This window comes from Condylura cristata, unplaced genomic scaffold (genome assembly GCF_000260355.1).
Source record: "Condylura cristata isolate star-nosed mole 26May11 unplaced genomic scaffold, ConCri1.0 scaffold00009, whole genome shotgun sequence".
Taxonomy (NCBI): Eukaryota; Metazoa; Chordata; class Mammalia; order Eulipotyphla; family Talpidae; genus Condylura; species Condylura cristata.
Genome location: NW_004567110.1, coordinates 29,224,213 through 29,249,048, shown reverse-complemented (window position 1 = coordinate 29,249,048; position 24,836 = coordinate 29,224,213).

The following is a 24,836-nucleotide window of genomic DNA, read 5'->3' as shown; positions in this document are numbered from 1 at the left end:
GAAATGAATATTTATGCTAAGATAGTTGGACAAATACACAGTTGTTGGAATTTCTTTCCACAAAAGGTATCAAGCTGAAAGAAAAGTCGAATCACGTATAAGGGGATTTGCTGAATGTTCATCCCAGGGTTGTGCCAATGTGGGACTAGTAGAAAAGCAATTCTATGTCTATTAGCTGGTTAAAAAGCAGTTGCATAAAATCATCACCAAGTATCATTTTCATAGGGCCCCAATTCACTCTCAGCAAGTAATTCTAGAGTTAGGAAACTTTCCAAAGAATTCCTGCATAGCTATACTGGGATAAAATCTGGCCCATTGTGAATATAAAATGGCAATTTTATTTAAACAGTTGTAACTCCTTGGGTCTCTTCTGGCTGACTCTAACATTGCTGCTTGTCTATATACTTTGGACACATTTTCACTTTCCTCTAAAAAGAGTTTTACTGCTTAATCATCTTCCTCTTGCCACCTCTTCCTTCTAGTGAGTTCTGTGTTACAACAGTGGAATACTTTTGGCTTGGCAGTGTGCTGATGAGTTTCAGAAGAAAGTTATCCCTAAGAATCCCAAATTCATGCCCCCGATGTGGCACTAAGCAAGTCATTTCCCTTCCTGTGCCATCATTTTCCAGCTGTAGAATCCGGCTGGTAAGTCTTAATGCCTCAAATCTCAGAATGTCAAAGGGTTCTGCTATGTAGAACCATTTCTTTGCCCAGACTCACTAATGGCTTTCAACAGGCAAATTAAAAAAGCTGACTTCAATTATTGTCTCACCTGTGTCACTTTTTTGGCGAACATGGACTAATAAAATGCATGTGACTTCTGGTAGTAGAATCTTTAGTAGTTTTTTGCAGGGTATTTCTAGTTTACGACCATGAACTTGAGTGGATTGTACATTGACCAGTTAATCTCATCATCTGATTTAGCCATCAGGATAACTTTAAGTTTCATCCAATAATAGATCATGATTTCAGTTTTTGATTAGAGGGGGGGAAAAGATTTACATACAGACAAGAAATAACTCTTAGGTAGATACTGTATGCCAGCAAGATGCAGGACGGTGAGAATGTTGGTTGGTTGTCCTTTTTTCCTCTATGGTGAAAATGAGCTAACCAAAGAGTGAAAGCTGTGTGATTGGAGATGTAAGCAAAGCAGTTTCCCTGGCAATGGGTGCTGTTAGGTACCCACAGGTTGTGTCTGACAAGGGCTCCGTCTTGCTTCCACTCTCCTGATGTCAACTCAAAATGGCGTGGACTTGATACTCTTTTTCCTATCAACCCCACAGCCAGAGTAAAGAACCAAACCTTTGCCTGGAAGCAAAGGTATCCGGAGCAGCACCCATTCCATCGGCTGCATCTGCCACATCAGCCCAAACCTGCAACCTTCCTAAAATCCATCCTAAAAGGTCTCCGCTAGTAATCACATAATATTTCCTTCCCTTTGCAACCAAATATCCTGAAACAGAAACCTGTGTTTACTGCTGATGTCTCTTTACCCCACGTTGTTCCTCTTCCAGTTCATCTTCAATGTCACTCATGTGGGACCTAGTCTCTTCACTTTGCTACCCAAAGAGCTTTAGTGCCTAAGGTCTGACTCCCTATGTGGTGACCCCTATATGGTGTTTGCATGCCCTGTGGGGCTTCATGGAACCCCATTCAGGCTTTGAAAAGTCAAGTATTTTGTTTCATAGACTCAGTAGATTACAAACCCCTTTGGGATAAATACCTTGTGGTCTTTGCTCCTGAGCACATTTGTTTCAGTTCTATCTCCAGCTTTCTGAGGAGTCTTTCCGCCAACCCACATGCCATCCCTCATTCCAAGCAGAATTAACAAACCCTTTTCTGCCCCAAAGCACCACATTTATATCTCCAGCAAATTCCTTGCATTGCATTGAGTTACATGTCGTGTCTATCCTCCACCACCTGACAATTGGTTATCTCTCCAACATTGCCTCTTTCACTGTCTCCTTTGTTTTTCATGCTCCAACCACACTTGCCACCCATCTCTTTCTCAAACAGACACATCCCCACCACTGAGCTTTTTACTTCCTAGAAATCCTCTTCCTTGGCACCACATGGCTTACTCCTTCACTTCAAGTTTCTCCCCAAGGTTCACCTCCTCAGAGAGGCTGCCCCAAAGCTTCTATCACTCTGGCATCTCCTACCATCATACTGCACCCCCTGTTTACTTCCTAGCACAGACCCTGACCTACTATTATTCTTTTCATTGTAGGACTACTCTCACCTGTAGTAAGAGGTAAGCTCCATGAGGGCTTTTGCCTATTGTGTCTTGGAACAGTGCCTACATATAGTAAGCACTTCATAAATATCTGCCAAATATTTGAATGAATGAATATATTGGGGAATTTCCTAAAGGTCTGTGAAAGCCTGCAGAGCCTGGAGTGCCCCTTACTCACCCTTTAACCTCCAGCGTTTGCTAGTGACTTTAGCCTCTTTGTAACTTGAGCTTGTTACCTACTTTCTGATGCAAATTAGAGGTGTGCACAAAAGCAACTGACCTGTGGGCCCATCCATGAGGGGTGTCTGCTACATGACTTGGGTAATGCCTTTTCACCTTCACAACACTTGCTGTGGCCCCCACTTAAAAGGGAAAGAGGGCCCTCCCTGGTGGCGCAATGGGTTAGGATGCAGCACTGCAAGCTAACAGCAGCTGCTTCAGAGCAAGCAAGTTAGTTCCCTGACCCCGGTTGGAGGTGACCCACATGGCCCAGCAGACCTCTCCTGTCTCGCTGGCTGCTGCCCTCAGCAGTGTACTTTGTCAGTCTGCCTGTTCTGCTCCCCACTCTGTCTCTGGTGAAGCCTCTCATTGCCGCTGCACCTCTAACCTGTACCACAGTTCTGCGCATGAATAAATAAATCTAAAAAAAAAAAGGGGGGGGGGAAGGACACTCAGTGGAGGGCAGACTTGGGAAGTGAATCTAGTTCTCACTCCAACTCCTAAATTCTTTCTTCCAACTTGATGCCTCCCCTGAAACCCCAGCTCTCTTTAAACAAGTGGATACTTGACCCATGAAGTCCTGTAATTAAGGAAGCAAGTCAAAGTAGACATTTTAGAAAATTGTTTCTAAGTAACCTATTTTCCTTTCTCTGATTTTTAAATTTACTTTTTCCCTAGATCAGTGATCATTTCAGGTTCCCTCACAAGAGGAAGTAGGACGCAGGTGGCAATGATCAGGGACAGACAGGCATTGAGACCAATTGTGCCTATAGTCGCAGTAAGTAAGAGACTGCTTGCTTTCGAATTTGTGTTCACTCACATCTTTCTGAGAAAAAATTCACCGACTTGCCCATGCAGCTCTTTCAACATAACCTTATTTGCAGCATTCCACGCTCCAGTTCTCAAAGACTTCCTTTCCTTAGAGCTATGCTATTTGGGTGCTGAGGTATGAGGGAGAAAAGTAGCAGCACACAGGACTTGTTTAAACTCTTCATGAAGAACTGCTTGGAGATGGGATATTTTACAGAGGAGGGAAGGTTGGACTGCATTTACAAAAGTACTGATCTTTAAATATTTTGAATTTCCCTAAGTCTGAAGTCAACATCGGCACCAGATGACACCGTGATCTTGGCAATTGTGGTCTGGGCAAAGCTCCCAAGTGAATTTAGGACTTATCAGGAGACAACACGAGGATCGTGACATCTAGAGGCAGACATTGTGCTGCTTCCACGGAATAAAGGTTGTGCAATGTGATGGTTCCCTCGATTAAGACACAACATACACAACAAGACAGACACCCCCGTTTGTTGAAGACCCAACTTGGATTAAAATACAGTCTCCACTAAGTTTCTCCAACTGTTAAAAATGGAGCCTCCTATGACCCAACAATCCCACTAGTAGGTATCTACCCAAAAGACACAAAACACTGAATCAAAAAGACACCTGCACCCTCATGTTTATTGCTGCTTTATTTATAATAGGAAAGACATGGAAACAGCCCAAATGTCCAAAAGTGGATGGCTGGATTAAAAAGATGTGGTGCAGGACTTGGTGATGAGAAACCCACAGGGATTACAATTGAGATGAAAAAAAAATGTACAAAATGATGTAAAAATAAACTATTATAAAGAAAAAAAAGAAATTCTAGTTTGTTGCAATTTTCCACTGTTTATTTTGGTGTATGATATGTTTCTGTTTTCCTCTATTAATTTTTGTGTATGTTCTACAATTATTTTGTTCCTATTTATGTGTTTGATTAAAATATAAGTATTCTTTTTTTTTTTTAAAGATTTATTTATTTGTGCATACAGAACTGGGGTACAGGCCAGAGGCTCAGGGGCGGCGAGAGGCTTCACCAGAGACAGAGTGGGAAGCAGAACAGGCAGATCAACGAAGTACACTGTTGAGGGGAGCAACGGGCTGGTCAGGAGAGGTCTGCCGCGCCATGTGGTCTCCTCCGAGGCAGGTGGGAATCGAACTCATGCGGAAGCAGCTTTAGATTCTCAGTGTTGTGCTTTAACCCGCTGAGCCACCAGGGAGGGCCAATATAACTATTCTTAAAAAAAAAAAAAATGTGGTGCATACACACAATGGAATATTACTCAGCAACCAAAAAAGATAAACTCATGCCTTTTGCAGCAACATGGATGGAGCTGGAAGGGATCATGCTTAGTGAAATAAGTCAGAAAGAAAAGGAAAAATACCGATGGTTTCACTCATAGCAGGAATATAAAGGGCCAGGGGGAATAATGATAATAATGAACAACTACATACCAGAGACATTTTATAGGGATGGAGTGGGGAATGGGATAAAAAATGGGGGTGGGGAGAGCGTGCACTGGACTAAGATGATGACACACAGGTGGTTTGGTGATGGGAAGCCCACAGGGATTACAACTGAGATGGAAAAAGGCACAAAATGATGCAAAATAAACCATTCTATTAATTTTTTTAAAGGTAAAAAATATATAGTCTTCACTTCAGTTGCCTGCCAGAAACTCTGACACAGCCCCTCACCTGGCCATCGGCTGCTACTGGGGACCCTCCCTGGGCTTCTGCTAGACGTCCCAGGCACCTCAGCCAGGCGCTGCCCTGTCCTTTGCCTCTTCCCGCCCAGACCAGTTCTCCCTTTTGTCCACCTCATCTCAGCAGTGTCAACTCTGCCCTCACATTGGCTCAAGCCAAATCTGGGTATCGCCCTTGATGCTTTCTCTCACACCACACAGCAAGTCTACCAGGGAGCCTGTTGACTTGCCTTTCAAATGTACCCCAAATCTGGTCCTTCTTGTTACCTTCATTCTGCCTCCTTGTCCTGGCGACCATCACTACTCACGTGAGTTCGAGCCATTGGTGCCCTTCATCTGCCCAACATTGTCTCTATAGTGATTTTTTAAAACAAAAATCAGATCATATTATTCCACTACTCAAAGCCTTCCAAATTGGGTCCCCATATGAGACTGTAAGTCACACTCCTTAATATGGCCTCTAGGGCCTGTGTTACTTTCCTAGCAAGTTGCTAAACGTTAGTAACTTACAACAGCAGAATCTGATTCTCACACTGCTGGTGACCCAGAGTCTGAAATCCAGGCCCGAGCTTCCCTTGGAAGCTGTGGGGAAGAAGGCCTTTCTTGCCTCTTCCAGATTTTGATTTCTGCTGGCACTCTTGGTTTGTGGTTCATCTCTCCTGTTCCATTTTTCCATCGCCTTCTCTGTGATACATGTCATTGCACTGGGGGCCACTTGTATAATCTAGTGTAAGCTCCTCCTCTAAAGATCCCTAATCATATTTTTCCTATGTAAGGTAATATTCACCTTTTGCCAAATAAAACCTACTCACAGGTTACAGGGATGAGGGCACAGACATCCATTTGGGCAAAATGACCCCTCAACTGCTATTAGGCCTGTTGCTCTTCCCCGTCATCTCTCTGGCCTCACCTTCCCCTTTCAGTCCTCTATGTCCTCTTCATACGCCAAACCTACTCGCTGCATCTTAGGTAGTCCAAGCTTGTTCCTGTCACAGACTTTGCACATTCTCTTTCCTCTTCCTACAACCTTCAGGTCTTTACTCTAAAGTTATCCTTCAGTGAGGTTGTACCTGGCAACCATAGTTAAATTTCAATACCCAATAACATTTCATTTGTATCTTTCCTGCCTTCCTCATCTCTAAAACTTACCTATTTCATCATCTTACCTGATTTATTATAGATTTTATACAGTAATTTCTTGTCTGTCTTCCCAAACAGAATGAAAGACCCAGAAGGCAGAGTTTTTGTCTAATTCACTGATATGTGTCCAGGATTCAACAGCGCCTCACACATAATCTTCCTCTAAATATCTATTGAAAGGATAAAAGTATTCACTATGTAACCACTTGCAAACTCTGTATGAAGGGTCTTACCTGTATTAGCTCATCTAACCCTAATAATAGGATTCCCATTTTTTCTAAGGAAACTGGGGATTGCAGGTTTAATAAGTAAGTAAACTTCACACAGCCAGAAAGAATCACAAACCCTGTCTGATCCGAAAGCCTGGGCTTGCCAAATCCAAATCCATAACAAAGCACCACAGACTGGGGGACTTGGACAGCAGAAGTATAGCTTCTCACAAGTCTGACGGCTGGCGGTCTTGAAGTCCAGATGCTGCCGGTTGGTTCTTGGCCCTCTCTCCCCCTGGCTCGTAGATGCCATCTTCTCTCTGTGTCTTCACTCCATGTTTGCCTGCTTTAATCTTCTCATTAAGACACTAGCTATATTGGAATAGGGCCCCGTTACGTGGCCTCATTTTACCCTAATTATCTCTTTAAAACCCTTTTTATCTATATAGTCGCATTTTAGATATTGGGGTTCAGTCCTTTCCCATGTAAATTTGGGGGCACACAATTCATCCCATAACAGTACTTAGCAGGACAGCTGACAAAAGTAAGGAAAGGCTCCCCTCTTTCAAATCCTTCAATTCTTAAATCCTTGACCCATACCTCATTGCTCTCTGCCATCTTTAAACTTTCTGTCTTTTGTGGCTCCTTCTCTTCATCCACCAGTACAAATCTAGTTTTGTTTTTTTTTAATTGTGAAGCTTTCCATCCCCTTCAAGTTTGCATCCACTCTCCTTCACTATCCAACTTCAAGAGTCTCTCTTGGTCTTATTTTAGTCACTTGAATTCATTCTCCCAACCTCTGTGGCATGCTTTTGTGAAAGCCAAAAGCCCAGACCTGTGACATTTTTTGTCTTTGTTACCCCTTCACCGTACATTGCACACCATCCCACCGTGGGCTTACAGCTCAAAAGTACCATACATTTGCCTCTGACAACTCTGTTCTTCTGTTGACAAAGAAGAAAAAGAGGTCAGTGGGTAATTTATGTCCTTGACCTAGTTCAGTTGCCTTTTGTTAGGCAAGAGCATTGAAGTATCATTGCAATAAATGTTGGTGGGATTGGAGGAAGTTTTCCAACCCTCTTCCCCTCCGTCTCATCTCAACACCTTAATGTTGTATTAAGTCATCTTTACTAAGGCTCACTTTTACCATAGCTTGCTGTCTGTGAAGTGTTGTACTTTGTGCTCATATCTTTAAAGTGGGTTTGCCTTATATCTTTAAAATGTATCTCTTAATCAAGATTTTCATTATCTTTAAGGTAAAGTTTCTGAGATTTCAGAACGTCTGAAGCTTCTATTGTCTAGAAGACCAAAACAAGTCAACTGACATGATCTGTTTTTTTAAGGCCAGATCTGAGGCTGGGAAAAAACATCTTTGCTCCTTAGAAAGATGCTGATGGAGCTATTCAAAAAGGAGCTCTAAGGATTCCAGTTCTAAACAAACTCTAATAACAAAGCACTCTCAGCCAAAAGAGAAAACCAATCTCCTGGCATAAATGGTGCCAGCAAACCACCTTCCACCCCTCAGTGAGGCTGCTGACACTGAATGACGCATCTTCCACCCCGTTTGTGGGGGAGCCAATCAGTTTCCTTTGAATAAAATCTTTATTCAACTGTTTAAATACTCCTGGGGAAAGGGTGGGGGTGGATGAGAGAGGTATTTCAGAAACAAATGAAACCCAAACGCCAAGTTTCTGTTCTTGTGACTTCAGGTTTTTGGCCCCATGAAAACGGTCTCAATTCCATGTTTTTCATTAAACTGGTTTGTTTGGCAAAACCCAATGATAAAGACAACACTGAGGTCAGTCTCACCTTACTCGGAAAGCTGGAGTTGGGAAGTTCAGCTTTCTGTGGTCAGGGAACTTTGGAAGTCACTGATCTACTGTTGACGACAAGCGGCAAAGATATGGGCCAGATAATTTTTGTTTTACAAATGTACAAATCTAGGACTTTTCCCACTTAAAAACCCAAGAGACAAGCTATCCTTTGTTGAGCTGTGCTTTGTTGCTAGTTCAGAGCAGTGGCTAGGTGGTGGAGGAAGCAGGCAGGATGTTCTGTAGCATAAGCATGTAGAAGTAGCCCCAGAACTGACCCTTGCCTCTCCCTGTTTCTTAGGTCTTCAGCTACTCATAGGCATCCATCCCCTCAAATGACAAGATGTTGAAGGGAAATGGGCAGGAGCTAGGCCTCTGCAGACAAGCTGTTCAAGCTGGAGGGGTCACTGTTGACTCCCTGGGACCAGCTCCTTTCCTGTCATTGACCAGCTGGCCGCCTGTCCCAGCTGCTGCTGGACTCACCTGTTTCCAGGTCAGTAACATAAACCCTTTTTCTACTTTTACCAGTGTAGTTACAAGAATCAAAGATCCTCTACGTGAAGAATCTATGTGGTTTAGTGCTGGGCATCTGAAGGTTCTGGTGAATGTTTAGCTCTTGTTATAACCTGTGAAATCCTAATGGGTAATACATGTTAAGGGTTACTGTCATGCAATGTTCTCTGTTCTTACTTATGAAATCATACAACCTGATCAAATGAATAATATTATCATCCTTATTTTTTACAGATAAGGATAACTGAGGCACAGAGAAGCCAAGTAACTGGCCTTAGATGCCACAGCTGGTAAAAGGCAGAGCTGAGATTTAAACCCAGACAGTCTAAGTTCAAGGCTTTTAGCCATCCCCACACAGACTCAGCCTTCCTCCTAAGAAAAGGTTTACGATGATGGCCACGCAGCATGATGACCATACAGCCCGGGGAACAACCTCCCCAGCACTATCCCCCAGGGGAGGGCCACCTAGCAGAGCAGGAAAACCACATAAGGGGGAGGCAGTGGCAGAACTGAGTCATTGTGCCAGGACTGCCAAGAACACAGGTCTCACCATGAGGACCCAGGCACAGGGCTCGCGCAGGCAGCAGAGGAGGCCTTAGCTTTATGCTGTGGGAAGCATGATCACGCACCCTGATGGGAGAGAAGGCCAGGCCAACAAATGTCCTCAGTGTGGGAGAGATTGAGACACTGATCCTGATGAGAATGGATGTCCCCTTCCAGTGGACACCCCCCCCAAAAAAAATGGAGTTTAAAATCCATTTGTGGACTAGAAAGGACAAAGCTCAATAATCACAACACAACCAAAAGATCTGCTAGCTATCTTCTGACTCCCTCTGGGCTGCTACCACAGAACACCACAGACTGCGTGGTTCAAAGAGTACACATTTGTTTTCTATAGTTCTGGAGGTTGGGAAATACAAGCTGCCAACAGTTCTGAGTCTGGCCAGGACTGACTTCCAGACTTTCAGATGACTGTCCTCTCATATCCTCACCTGACAGAAAGAGAGAGTGGAAGCAAGCGCTCTCCTGACTCTGCTCACAAAGGGCCAAAGCCATGATGACTTCACCACTTACCAAAGGCCCCATCTTCAAAGACCGTTGGGATTCAGTGCTTTGACGTAAGAATGCTGATGGTAGTGGTGGTAATGGTGATGGTGGGGAATAAAAACATTTAGTCCATAGCAGGAGCCATTCTAGAAGACTTCACTGGAACCATAAGTGATGGGGGGGGGGTAGAAGGAGAAGTAGGAAGAGAAGGGAAGAAGGAGGAAAGATAGGAGAAGAGAAGAAGGGGAGAAAGATGGGAAAGAGAAAGAAGGAGTCCTGGACCAAGTTCACAGGCTGCCTCACAATTGGGCACCTCCACTCTGCCTCTTGCAAGCTGAAAGTTCAGTTAATTCCCTCAATGTTTCAAATGGCATTTTATTTTTAGATTTATTTATTTACACTTACAGATGGGGTACAGGCCAGAGGTGTGGGGGGTGAGAGGATTCACCAGAGACAGAGTGGAGAGCAGAACAAGCAAACTGATGGAGATACACTACTAAGGGGAGCAGAGGGTGGGTCAGGAGAGGTCTGCCGTGCCATGTGGGTCAGCTCCGGGGGGATCGAACTCATGCTGCAGTGGCTTTAGCTTCTTAGTGCTGTGCTTTTTACCTGCTGCGCCACCAGGGAGGCCATCAAATGGCTTTTTAACATCACCGTGTCACTAGGCAGACAAGGTGTCAGCTCTGTTCCCCACTGTATGCTCAGTTGTTCTCTAGCCTGGAACACTGAGGTGCTCAGCTACAACTGCTGAATTGCATTACTCAGACTGCCCCATTCCTGCATGTAATCAAGGTCTGTCTACTCACTGTGGAGATGGCTACAATTTGTAGTTACTGCCAATATTTTCACAATTAAATGGTTCTAGAGAAAGGATATTATTGGGTCTGATTAATTTAAATATTTTCCAGATTACTAAAGAGAAACCAAAATACACTATCTTTCCATTTTTGTTTAACTCAGGCATAACCCCTATACTTAAAAAACAGACTTGCCAGTCCCTCCCTGGTGGTGCAGCGGGTTAAAGCACAGCAGTAAGAAGCTTAAGTCACTTCCGCATGAGTTTGATACCCGCCTGCTCCAGAGGAGATCCACGTGGCGTGGCAGACCGCTCCTGACCCGCCCGCTGCTCCCCTCAGCAGTGTACTTCGTGGATCTGCCTGTTCTGCTCCCCACTCTGTCTATGGTGAATCCTCTCACCCTCCGCATCTCTAGCCTGTACCCCAGTTCTGTATGAATAAAAAAAAAAACAGACTTGCCAAATGAAAGATTCTTTTTGGATATTTAAATGGTTGCCTTTATCAATCCCTCTCCTCTCCAACCCTATCTTAAAATCTCTGAGCCTAAGTCTGTGGACTCTTTCTTCATAGGTACAAGGAAGCCATGGGGTTGAGGTTATAAATTCAGCCAAGCCCTAAGACCAAGTTCCAAGTTGAAGTGTTAAGATCTAATGTTCATATTTTGCTGTTTAACAAAGAGATCATTTGAAACAATTGTTCATTGGCAACTCAGTTTTCTTACTTCCTCCTAATATTCATATAACAGTCTCAACAGTTAAGAGATTAAAATATGGGTCAGTGAGCTAAGCTATGCTTTTAGGTCTCAATACTCAAGTTAGTGAACAGAATCGAATACCAACATTTTAATGTAGATTGGAAAGAAAAACAATTTGGGGAGAAAAAGAAGAGTAAATCATTGCCCCCAAATGACTATTGCTTCTTTTGGCTCATCAATTTGTGCTGTAAATACTTGAGCAAGGTAAAAACATAAGGCACTCTCTCTTCGTCCAGAAATAAGTTCCAGCAAATAGTTCAACACGTTCTCTGCCTTCTCAATTTCCAGAGGAGGCTCTCCCCCTAGGAAAGTCAGCAAAATGTGTTGCTCGCATACTACGTTTTGCTCACCAAGTGAAGCAACTGAACCTTGCAATTTTCTAATTGAGGAGTGTAAAGACTTGACCCTTGCTCTGAAAGGCAATTTAAAATGCTCTTTCTGCAGTTAGCAAACTGCTCCCAGACTTTCAAGTAGGAACAGGAAGAACCACTGTCGGGTTGCTGGGCATTTGGACATCATCTAAATGGTGGCAGAGTAGCTTTGACTGCTCTTCTGGCAGACTTATTTGGGACTGCTCTGCCTGCAAGGTCAATCTCCAATACTCTGTGTGGTTTATAATGACACAGGAAATATTAAGGTTAGGAGTTTCCAAGATACAAGTTAGAGAGAAAAGCGCTTCCTGGTAGATGGCATGCTAGTGAGAAATAAAAAAGAAGAGAAGAAATGAAGTATCAACAAATGTCTTACTTATGGGGAAAAAAGAGTGAAGGCATTCGAGGGAGGTTTGGAGTTTGTTTTGTCTTAGGAGAAATACATGCATGTTTGAAATTATCTTGCATCAGTGATCCTTAGCCAGGGACACCCAGCCGATGCTGATGGTTCTTTATTTGCATCCTGAATCAAATTCTCTGGGGTGGCGGTGGTGTCTGGGCTTGCGTCTTATGGGAAAAATCACAACTAGTGTTTCCAATAGATGTTCCTGGTTAAGAAAATTCATAGACTGCATACATTTTTCTTTATTTTAACTTACTATCACAACTTGATTTTTCAAATGCCATTAGTTTTTGTTTTTGATATTCTGAGTATAAAGCCTGCCTTGAAAACTATGAAAAAAAATATATAAAAAGTTAAAATCATCTCTAAACCCATTAGCCAGATGTCCTTTTCTGTCCAGGGAGCCTAAGTGTCACTGGGAGGGTCCATGGTTAACACCTCTTATGAAAAATTATTCATTTTTCCCATAACATATATACATATACACATGCGCACATATACACAACATATATAGCTATATATGGTTATATATATAGCCTATAGCATGTCTGTATATAACACATATACATACAACATCAATGCGATATTGTGTGTTTTATTTTGGAAGTGTTTTACAATTAAGATATTTCCCTACATCCTTTACTCCCCTTTGGGAATACCATTTTAAAGGGTGAATAATAGTCCCTGCACCGTTCCTCACTGCTGCACAGTAATCCCACCCATGTCATGTTTGCTGTTCTAATGCTGTGATAAAGTTCCTCATGCATAAGCCTCTGCATCTTTGTTCCCTTCCCCCCAACTTTCTGAAATGTAGAAGGACCTGGGTCAAATGGTTTGTTCTTTCAAAGTTCTTTGCAACTGTTGCTTTTGAGGAAAAAAAAAAACTGTCCAACAGCCCACACACCTAGAATGTGTATAAAGTGTGAGCGGTTCTAGTCTTTTGCAGATATGCTTTGAAAATATATTGTGTTTTTTATTGTCAGGTCCCTTTTATTAGTAAAGTCCTTTTGAAGAAAACAGTCTGATGAAAGGGCCTACGTGTCCTTGAATGAGTTACCAGAAGGACACATACACACACACACACACACACACACACACACACATATATATACATAACATATATAGTTATATATAGCACCCATTATATATAATATACAGTATGTGTGCGCTACATACTGTATATTATATCTATAACATGGCCTTCTTCAGTCTTCCTCTGGCATGAGCCCCTGAGAGCAAGCGGCTTCCTTCTGCTTTGTAGCTGTGTCACATCGTGGTCCGAGCGTCCCTACATGCTCCTGCAAGGCCAAGGGAGGGAAACACCACCGCGTGGGTCCTGTGGAAGGCAAATCCCGCCTCCTGCTGCAGAGTGTCTGGAGCATCTGCCCTGACAGGCAACCCAGGGCACCTGTGTGAACACGGCAGGGATGCTCAGAAATCACCCCAGCAACTAAGGGTTTCAGCCTCTTCCTGGGCAGGATCTGGGCAGCGTGTACTTGAGCCATCAGTCAATTTCTGAAAGCTTCTTCTGTGCCTTCGGTGGTACCCTGGGTAAGAGCCTTTCTCCTCAGAGATGTCCTTTTCTGAGTGGTCATCACCTGAGACTATGTTACCTCCCGGGACAGAAGGGACCCTACAGGTGTGATTCAGTTAAGAATGTTGAGACGCAATATCCTTATGGGCTCAATGTCACCACAGGTACTGAACGAGAGGAGGAGACCGGAAAGTCAAAGCTCAAAGAAGGTCGTGCTGGTAGACGGGAAGATTCAGGTGACATGGCCATGACTGAGGCAATGCGGCACCCTGTAGAAGCTGGAAACGTAAAGCACAGGCTCTTCTTTAGAGGCTCCTGAAGAAGCCAGCCCTGGTTCTGAGCCCACCTTCAGCATGGTGAGACACACATTTGTGTTGTTTTAAGCCTTTAAGTTTGTGGTGATTTATTACAGCAGCTATAGAAAACAAGACACTATCCTGATTCTCTGGTGTTCTCCCAACACAAAGTCTTCTCCATTAAGCCACAATCTGTAGTATTGCTTGTCACCAGCCAAGGGTCACCTCCTCCTGCCCTCATCTCACACCATCCTGGGAGGAACCGGGTTCACTCTGAGGGTGGCTGTCTCCTTACTGGGCTATCTCCCCTTCTAGATTGTGAACCCATTCAGGGCAAAGGCTGGATGTGATGCATCTTTGAAGCCCAGCACCCAGCACGATGGATGAGTGTTGATTGAGCGAAAGTTAACATTTATTTGGACACAAATGCACAAAAAGTAGAAATTGGTTAAGGAAAAAAAACTGGATAGAGAAACATTCTTATTAGACTCTTTCTTTAGACAGTGGAATTTATTTTTAAAATAGCATACTTATCTATTGAAAAGGAAATTCTGTTCTGATTTATGACACCATTTTTTAAAGTTGACTTTTATGTGAACATAAAATTCTAAACATACAATATGTTAGCTAAATCGCTTGGACAGAACTGAAAGCAGAGCAAATGTAATCAGTTTGTGATGTTATTAAAACCTAAGGGGAAATGAAATGTCCATTTCAGTAACTCTGGGTGTGTCCATGTTTCTCACACTTCGGTGTTATTGTAGGACACTCCAGCAGCTGGTTGCAAAATCTTGATGGTCTGCTAAACCTGGCTTTATCCAGGCTGGTGTGGAACATGCAATTGAGATGCTTGGGCTTAAGAGTGCTCTCTCCCTAGCATGACAGGGAATTTGAAAGGATTTTTCCCCTCCCCACCAACCATGTTCCCTGTCTAAATTATTTAAGCCTTTGGACTCTGTCCTACAAAAATGCAAAAGCACAAGTACACACCGCCACGGACTCCAGCGTTATGTGTAATAGCATTCCATTGGAAGCAACCCAGCTGTCAATCAGTGTGAAAGTGGTTGAATAAATCATGGGACATTTCTTAGTCTGGAGGCTTATGCATTCCTTAAAAAAAAGAGAGAGAGAGAGAGAGAGAGAGAGAGAGAGAGGTAGTTTTTACACACTACTTGCTTGAAAAAAGTCATAGTTCACTGTTCAGCTTAAAACCCTCCAGGGCTTCCAGTTGTATGTATGTAAAATTCAAACTCTTTCCCCTGGCCTAAAAGGCCCTCCACTGGGAGGCGCTCTGATTCTCTCTGATCCAGCAGGCCCGCCCCCTCCACTGGGATTCAGCAAGATGGCGCCTGCATCCACTCTCTCTGCTGCTCCAGCTGATGGCCACCCCAGGTCCTTTCTCTTGCTTTCCTGTTAGGGGGAAAGAATGTCCTGAGGAGTTCTGCAGAGTTTTGTGGACTCCACCCCCTACTCCAGTAAACTACAATTCCCAGCAATATCATGGAGAGAACTGCAAGGACCCAAGGGTGGACCTAAGCAGGCACTCTGGGACTTGGGGAGATATATTTGAGAGCGCCATGTTAGATGCTTTCTCTCGCTGGACAACATGGCTGGTGGCTGGTCGCTTGGCTCTTGATGAGCTATCAGTGTGCTTGCAGCTCCAAGTCAGCGGAACTGGTAGGATGCTCTAGTGAACTTGTATCTCTCTCTCTCTCTCTCTGGGTTGTACCTTTTCCTTTCCCCTTTGTAAATGAGCCCATTATTGACCTTTTTTGTGGGAGCCTGCAGTACAATTGAATCTTAAGCGCGGTGAGGACCCACACAGGGTCAGCCCATTTCACATTGGGGTACGCTGTAACACTCTCACCTGGTACCGGCCTCACCTCAGCCTTAGTTTCATAGGGAAATTATGTGCCTCCCAGGCCACATCCCAGAATTACCAACTCAGAATCTCCAGGTGGTTTGGGTTTGGGTTGTTTGTGTTTAAGGTTCTCAGGTGATTCTCTGCATGGCCCAGCTTAAGTGCCAGGGGACTTCACACAGTGGATCCTCTTCCAGTGCAGGGTGTAGTTCAAATCATCTCCTCAGAGCAAATATGATTATGGTTGCACCACTTTTAAGACTAAAGATTTCATTTGACTAATAGCGTTTCAAAAGAAAAATAAAAGCAAAAGATGTGTGTATGTTGAAATTGAATTTTTAAACGCACAGAAGTATGAGACAGCACAATTTTGAAGTGGATAAAATTTCAATTTAATTTGCTCACCTTCTAAGTATGACCTTGAGTTAACTACCTTTTTTTTCTAAGATTTTTTTTTTTGCATACAGAACTGGGATACAGGCCAGAGGTACAGGGGCGATAAGAGTATTCACTAGAGACAGAGTGGGGTGTATAACAGGCAGACTGACTAAGTACACTGCTGAGAGGAGCAGCGGATGGGTCAGGAGAGGTCTGCTTTGTCATGTGGATGACCTCCAGGGCTGGGGATTGAACTTGGCACTGAAGTGGCTGCAGCTTGCTTGCAGTGTGCATCCTAACATGTGGCACCACCAGGGAGGACCTACCTAACATTTTTGAGTCTCTGTGAAAAGCAAATAGTTCCCCCATGCCCCCATAGGGAGTTTTTTTAAGGACTAAATGAGAACATGAGCTAGGTTTATAGTGAGTGCTAGGTAAATAGATTTTTTTAAAAGATTTATTTATTTATGTACACAGAACTGGGGTACAGGCCAGAGGTGCAGGGGTGGCAAGAGGCTTCACTAGAGACAGTGGGGAGCAGAACAGGCAGATGACGAAGTACACTGCTGAGGGGAGCAGTGGGCGGGTCAGGAGAGGTCTGCCACGCTATGTGGTCTCCTCCGGGGCAGGCGGGAATCGAACTCATGTGGCTTTAACTTCTCAGTGTTGTGCTTTAACCCACTGCGCCACCAGGGAGGGCCGGTAAATAGATTTTTTTTTTTAATGTGGCAACAATTGATGAAGGAGTAAGTGCTTCAGGAAATCAAAGAAATAGAAAAGTGTTGGGGATCGGAGAGTGTCTTCAAATAGGAGCGTTAAATGTTTGTCTTAAAGTGAGAAGCTGGGCAAGCAGGGAGAATGGTTGTCTGTGGCCTCCCAGGAATTAGGGACCAGGAGCGACAAAGGTGAGAGGTGGGATTTTGCAGAGTAGGTTTGGAGAAGAGGGAGTTAAAAAGGAGGAAAGCGCTTGCCCAGAAAGACAGCACAGTGGTATGTCAGGAGGGGCAAGAAAACCTTCTGTTTTCTGTCATACAGCATCTTTGTAGCCCTGGCATTTCCCTGAATTCACTTGTGTAGAAGACTAAGTCTGATTGGAAGCAGATCGTGAGGCTCATAGGTGGGGGTGGTAGGAGACAGGCCTTGGAAGCCATTCCCCTCCCCACAGACCTGTGTGGTCTCTTAGAGGTCGACTCTGGACCATGAGGTGGTCAGCCTTGAAGACGCAAGTTTGTAAGGTTGCCCGGTACAGGCCACTTCCAAGGCGTAGAGCTGATGCTTCTGATAGAGAACCCACCACCCTGGGGAAGGCTGGCTCTGTCTGTGTGAGCCAGTCTTGCTTGCCAGTCTGGTGTCATGCCTGCAAGCCAGGAACAGCCAAGGAAGGAACTTCTAAGGAAGGGCAGGCAGGGTTAGGGTGGAGAGGAGAGAACACGGGAATCCTAAAGGGGGTGACCAGCACTGACCATGCGTGCCCCAGCCCGGGAGGTGAATACCACCGTCTTGTCCTCACTTTCCTGCTGGTGACCTGATATTGGCCAAACCCCAGCCAGAAGCCAGAGGGCCAGAGTGTCTACTGGTGCAGCTTAGAGAATGGCCAATCTCCCAGGGTGCAGAGCAGGGGGGAGAAGTGAGAGGAGAGGTGGAATATCAGAGACAATCTCACTGGATGACAAGCCCACAGAAGGGCCAGATTTCCAGCATCCACCTTGGCCAACCCCCTCACAATTCCCTCTCTAGTCTCCCTCTCACACCCCCTGTTCCTGTGTTTGATCATCCAGCTCTGCCAATTGGACCTCCTAGTGTCTCTCAAAAATATACCCTGCTCACCTCATATACCTACACTCCACAGGGATTAAAGATTGATGGTTTTGTTTCTTCAAGCTAAAGCCCTGGATAAAAACCTCACTGCGTATTTATATAACTTTGGTGTAAAGAGAGGACTTCTCAAAGCATGTCCTTAAAGGCATAACCACAGAAGAGAAAACTTATGTACTACATAAGGCCCTCCCTGGTGCGCAGCAGGTTAAAGCACTGCACTGAGAAGCTAAAGCCACTTCCGCATGAGTTTGATTCCCGCCTGCCCTGGAGGAGACCACATGGCGTGGCAGACCTCTCCTGACCCGCCCGCTGCTCCCCTCAGCAGTGTACTTCGTCGATCTGCCTGTTCTGCTCCCCACTCTGTCTTTCACCGCCCCTGAGTTCTCTGGCCTGTACCCCAATTCTGTATGTACAAATAAATAAATCTTAAAAAAAAATGTACTACATAAAATTGGAAATAGCCATTTGACAATAATCCCTATGAATGAAGTTGAAAAGGCATACAAAAAGTCCAAAGTAAAATTGAAACAAAATAAAAAATATCATTTCAGCAATTGAAGTAAAATATATGAAGATCTCATATCAATCAATAAAAACTGACCCAAATTTTGGGCGGGGCTAGGGGGCTGAAAGAAAAACTAAATGAGGAAAACACTGTGAACACAAAAAAAGATGCAACAACAAAGGCCATGAATAAGACCGATTAAGGAGGAAAAACCCCATGATAACAGCATGTGGAAAAATATTCAACTACTACTCACTCCAAGAAATGCAAATTTATTTATTTATTTATTATTTTTTTAAAGATTTATTTATTTGTGCATACAGAACTGGGATACAGGCCAGAGGCTCAGGGGGCTGCGAGAGGATTCACCAGAGACAGAGCAGAGAGCAGAACAGGCAGATCAAGGAAGTACACTGCTGAGGGGAGCAGCAGGAGGTCAGGAGAGGTCTGCTGCGCTATGTGGTCACCTCTGGGGCAGGCGGGAATTGAACTCATGCAAAAGTGGCTTTAGCTTCTTAGTGTTGTGCTTTAACCCACTGCACCACCAGGGAGGGCCCAAGAAATGCAAATTTAAACAAGCAAGTCTCCACCCAATTTCACAAAGGCTATTAAATGAGAGTGCTCAATGCAGCCAGAGGTGTGGGGTGAAATGGGCCTTGATGAATTAATTGCTTGGAGGAATAAAAGTTATTATAAAGTTTTGAAAAGCAAACAGGCAGTTTAGTATTGAGAAACTTTAAAATTTATCCTTCTTGGGCCCTCCCTGGTAGCACAGTGGGTTAAAGCACAGCACTAAGAAGCTTAAGCCACTTCCTCATGTGTTCCATCCCAGCCTGCCCCGGAGGTGACCACATGGCGCGGCAGACCTCTCCTGACCCATCCGCTGCTCCCCTCAGCAGTGTACTTCAATCTGTCTGTTCTGCTCCCCACTCTGTCTCTGGTGGATCCTCTCACCCCCCCACATCTTTGACTTGTACCCCAGTTCTGTATGCATAAATAAATAAACCTTTTAAAAAAAAATTCATCCCCCTTGACCCAACCAGAAAATTCTGGGAATTTTTACTTCCCAGAAACTATCCAATCAAAGTGTCAACTGTGAGGAGGTGGGGAGACCTCATCCTCTATCCATCTATCATTTGCCTAGCCCAGAATCTAAAACACACATACCAAAATTAACAACAAAATAATATGGAATGAACAACGGTAAAATAAATTTTTAAGCCCAATTTCTCCATTCATGCAGTGCATGTAATAATGTCTATGCCAGAGACAGCAGACAGGGTTAAAAGAACCTCATGAGCAGCGTGTGGTATGAGGCTGCTCTCCCCACCCCCATTTATCTCAATAACTTGCATCGATTAAATCCACAGCCCCAGAATATTCGGACGATAAAGTGAGTCTTAAAGACTTTTAGCAAAACACCTTTATTTTACAGCTAAGGAACCCCAAATCTATAAAAGCTAGTGACTTACCTAAATCATTAGTATCAGATCTCAGCTTACGGTTAAGTAGCAAACCACATTTTAAATGCATGCACCATGACTCATGTAAGACAAATAATTACCTTTTTTTTTAAGTTTAGCTTAGAAATACAATTTATATAATGTATAAAATTCTCTTTAAAATAGTTATAATACTAGCAGAACAATTATTCAATTGAATAATGTTACCAGAAGTTTTGCAGGGATTTGTTTTGAGATTGCATTTTTAGCATTTGTGCAAAATAGGCAAATGTATTAAAATACAAAGTTAAACAAATACTACATTCTTTCTACTGTAAGAGAAATAGAGTTACAATCCAGAATGACAATTTAAATAGTTTGTCATAATACTTCAAATATTAACAGGCTTTCTGGAATCTATGCAAAAAATTAACTACCTTGTAATGATTCTTTTCTTCTTTCCTGCACAATTGTTAATATATACAATGAAATTTCTTAATGAAATATAACTTGGAGGTACCATATGATCTGAGGTCTCAGATTCTAACATGTTATGGCTTTTAATATGAATACCAGTATAACCAGAATTTAAACAAATTATGGCAAATAAATTAAAACATTTATATTTTAACATCTATAGACTTTATTAGGTGTTCCTTATACAGTCATCTGGTATGTTTAAAGAGTGAGCAATCATATAAAAGGAAATATGGTCATAACTGATTGAAGTAATAAAATCCTGAAACTAAATAACATCTCATAATTCATCGCACAGCATATATTAGATTTCATTACATCAGTGTATAGCTTAGTGGTAAATTCTCCTGATGGCCATAAACCTCTAAGGTGTTGTCATTCTGAAAAATGAAGGGGAGTGAGTGAGTGGGGGTACAGGATGGATAAATCTTCAATGGCGTCGGATTGGGGGCACCTTTTAAGTTGTAAAGTTGTAGTGCATTGCCACCTAGTGGTGAAATTTAGTATTTATTCCAATAAAGGGATTTTTTTTCCCTGTTTTCCAGAGTCAGGTATCTCGCCCCTCAACTATACTCTAATTTGATACAGAAGTCCCTAACTTAATGCTTCCCATGCAGTGTAAACCTATTTGTACTTTACCTACCAGGCGGTCAAGAATTTAGCAAGTACAGTTTTTGCTTCCTTTTTTTTTTTTTTTAGCGAATACAGTTTTTATGTCCTCCTAACTTTTTAAATTCCAAGTGCATCAGTTATTTTCAAAGCCACACTCAGAATGATGTTACTAACACCATCCTGTTTGTGAATAAAGGGTTTTTATGACTATAGGAACTCTGGGATTTGGTCCAGTTTTTATTCTTATTGATGAATCTTGTAACAAGACAGAATTAGTGCAGAGTTAATGCTGTGAAGTGAACATCTAGATACATTACCAAAAATGACACTTTGGATTTTATACTAGTCTAGATTTTGAAAACAGGCAATAGTGCTATTCATGAAGATTCCTTCACCAGCATTCTGATAGCGTTTATAGAGCATCCTGTGAATACTTAGGTCATGAGAACTCATTTTGGAACTATTCTCAAATATTTCTGTGCCATTTGGGATTGGGATCACAGTCAGCATTTGGAGGTCTGAGGGCCTAAGATCCCTTACTCTGCTTCCTATACCTCAATAACATCAATATGGGCATAAGTGAACATAAGCCAGCTGCTGTTTGCAATTTTCACAATTCTGCAAAGGCCTGAAAAACAGGAAGGAGACCTTTTCAGAGTCAGCAAGTCCTTCAAGATCTAGGAAACCTATACGCAAAACCTACTTCAACATTAAACATTAAAAGCTATCAAGCATTTTGTACAAAGAAAATCAGTAGGACATAAAAGGCTGGAAGTTTACAAAAACATCACCAATCTAAAAGGCAAAACAAGAAGACAGTAAAGCCTAACCTGGTCTCCTTTGTCATCAAGCCACCATATAGAGCTGAGTCACCCACTCCTCTCAGGTAAAGGCTTCATCCAAGGAGGCCAGACATCCCAGTCAGACTGACCAGAAATGAGAGTGCCTTATTGGAGATAAAGGGAAACTGACCACATCTACTTGGCTATTAGACTGAATGATATTCAGCAATTCCTCAGAACATTTATTGTCCCTTTTATTCATGTGAAGAAGCTACAGTGTGTACTGTGTGCCAGAACTATTTTTGCAATTTGACATACAATGAAAGCAGTTAATTTTTATCCATTATTAATTTTCAATGGTCCTATAAAGGAAGGTCTATCATCAGCTCCATTTTAGAAATGAGGAAATGGAGGTATCATAGGTTAAATGGCTTACCTAAAGTAACTCAATGAATGAATGGATGTAGATCTGAGCGGTATAAGCCAGAATCGACTCTCTCCTTCCGTGTAGGGAGTGAGGGGTCTGTTTCAGACACTCAGTTGACTTTTCAAATACTGTTTTCAATAACAGGGGAGGCCTCTCATCAAATGAAAGGATTTCACTGATGAGTTAGCAAAATTCTTACCCTTTTACCTACTCTCTCAATAGGACAAATACTAGTTGTATTTCGTGTTATTCTTTATATTCTTTGCTAGTAGGACAATGCCAATAATTAAAACATGGATATAACGTTCCATGGTTTTCAAAGAACATTTGCAGCCTTTTTCCAACTTAGAACAAGGAAGCAATGAGTGATGTAGGACCAGTGTAGTTTGGCTGCAGGAAGAACTCTCACAAAATCAGAAGTTGCCCCACAGCCTGCCACAGGCAGCTGCACCAATGTCTTCTTCCTGTTACCAATCAGTCTTGGGCAGGTGGTTGTGCCCCTACCCTTCAGTGGTGCCCTCAGGCTTGTTCTCAAGATGGCAGCATCTATAAGATGGCATCTAGACTCACGTTCCAGCTTCCCGTTGCTGCCCTCACACCTTGTAGCACTCTGGTCCGAAATGCCTCAGTTCTGGTCTCCTTGTAAAGATGAACATCAGCTGTCTGGTTGAATGAAACCAGAGTCCTGCAAAAGTGATCCTGAACTCACAATTAAAAGAGCATCTGGAGAGTCTTTGTCAGGGAAATGTTTTGAGCATGCATAGGATTTAAAAAACAGGGGTTCTGGACAATCCCTCTTCTCAGCCTCCTTCTGTCAAACAGCCTACATTGAAATCTTCTTGACCTGTGACCTAATCTTTTTCTCACAAAACTCCAGGGAGACTTGATCGCCCCTCGGTGGACTTCAGTCCTCACTGTGCTTGGGAATGCACTGGTCATGTGGGAACACAGGGCACAGGCTACACTCTTCAGCTCCCACATCGTTTTTCAGTCTGCAAATGATTTAGGACGAGGATTTCATGTTATCGCGAGCTACTACTCCACACACAAGAGCCTCTGCAACAGGCCGCTAGTGCTAGACCAGAGGTCTTATGACCTACGGCTTGGAATGAAAACATACCTGCTATTGCCATTTCTATAATAAAGGTGGTTACTACTCAATTATAAAAAGATGATAGGAAAAAGCATCAAGATCACCATTACTCACTGAAAGATCACTGCTGCCATTTCAGTGTTTCTCAGTCTTTAATGAAGAGTTGAGAAATTTATCTAGTTACAGCCTCATTTTTTGCTTAACTGCAATACTGAAAAAAGCTTACAAGTTTTAAAACTACCTATGTAAATATACTTTTTCCTTACTTATGACATCTTAGTATCAAAGTTTACAGAAAGCTCACCTTTCCAATTTTACAAGCAACTCTGCAGTCTATTTCTGTGGATACATGCTCTTGGACACTTTGCTTGACCTCTGTAAAACTCAGCCTCGTTTGTGAAGGAGTAATAATACTAGTGAACTCATTACGGTATTTCACATCGATTGAAAAATGTCATCTAGGTAATACATGGTGTCTGTTACTGAAATTTAAAATTATTTGCAGGTCTTCTATACTGATAAAATGTTATCCAAATGGGTGATATGAATATAAAATCAATAAACAACATATGAAATTCAAATTTACTTGAAAAACCCAAGGACAGAACTGGAACACTTAAATACAGGGGCAGTCCTTGGTTGAGAATTTGTTATCTAGTTGGGTTTGACAGGGAAGCATATTGAAACAAAAGTGTTTACTCATTAACTGGCCCTTACACAAATAGTCCCTTACAAAAAACACCCTTTATATACCTACGTGTTTCTTTGGTTTCTAACTATTCCAACAACATAATTCAAGTTGATTACAAAGCCAAATCACTAACTACAAAATACTAAGTAAAAGCTGCTTTAATTATGACCGGAGCCATTCTTAATGGAGGATGGAGGCAATTATTTACACAGAACTGGGGTACAGGCCAGAGGTGCAAGGGCATGTGAAAAGATTCACCAGAGACAGAGTGGGGCACAGAACAGGTAGATTGACGAAGCAGCCGAGGGGAGCAGCGGGAGGGTCAGGAGAGGTCTGCCACAGCGCCATGTGGGTCACCTCCGGGGTGGGCGGGGATCAAACTCATGCAGAAGTGGCTTTAGCGTTCTAGTGCTGTGCTTTAACCCATTGCGCCACCAGGGAGGGCCGGATCTAAGCAACTTTGATGTCAAAAACCTAACATGAATTTCGAGAGGCTTCACAGAAAACCTGAATATCAAAAAGGCTCTTAAGGAGGCTAATATTTTATCAAAAATCTTTAAGTATGCTTTAATATTTAAGTTGTGAAAATGATACACAAATGTCAACCATTATTTTGTGAAAATTATACCAAATCTGTTTTAGGAATTTTAAATGTCACAAAAAAATTGTTTTCAGTTTTGTTCAAGCTAAGCTCCTAGTCACACATTCCTACAATACACTGCAGTGGCCTGCAGCACACCCTCAATGCAAATTCTCCTTTCTATTTGCTGTTGTTCATGCTCATGTCCACCAAAAACAGCATTGTAGGACTTAGGGGTGGGGATGATGCCATGAGTCAATGGTTCTAACTTATGTATTAGAAATTAGCCTATAACCTTTAAATTTTGAATATTGC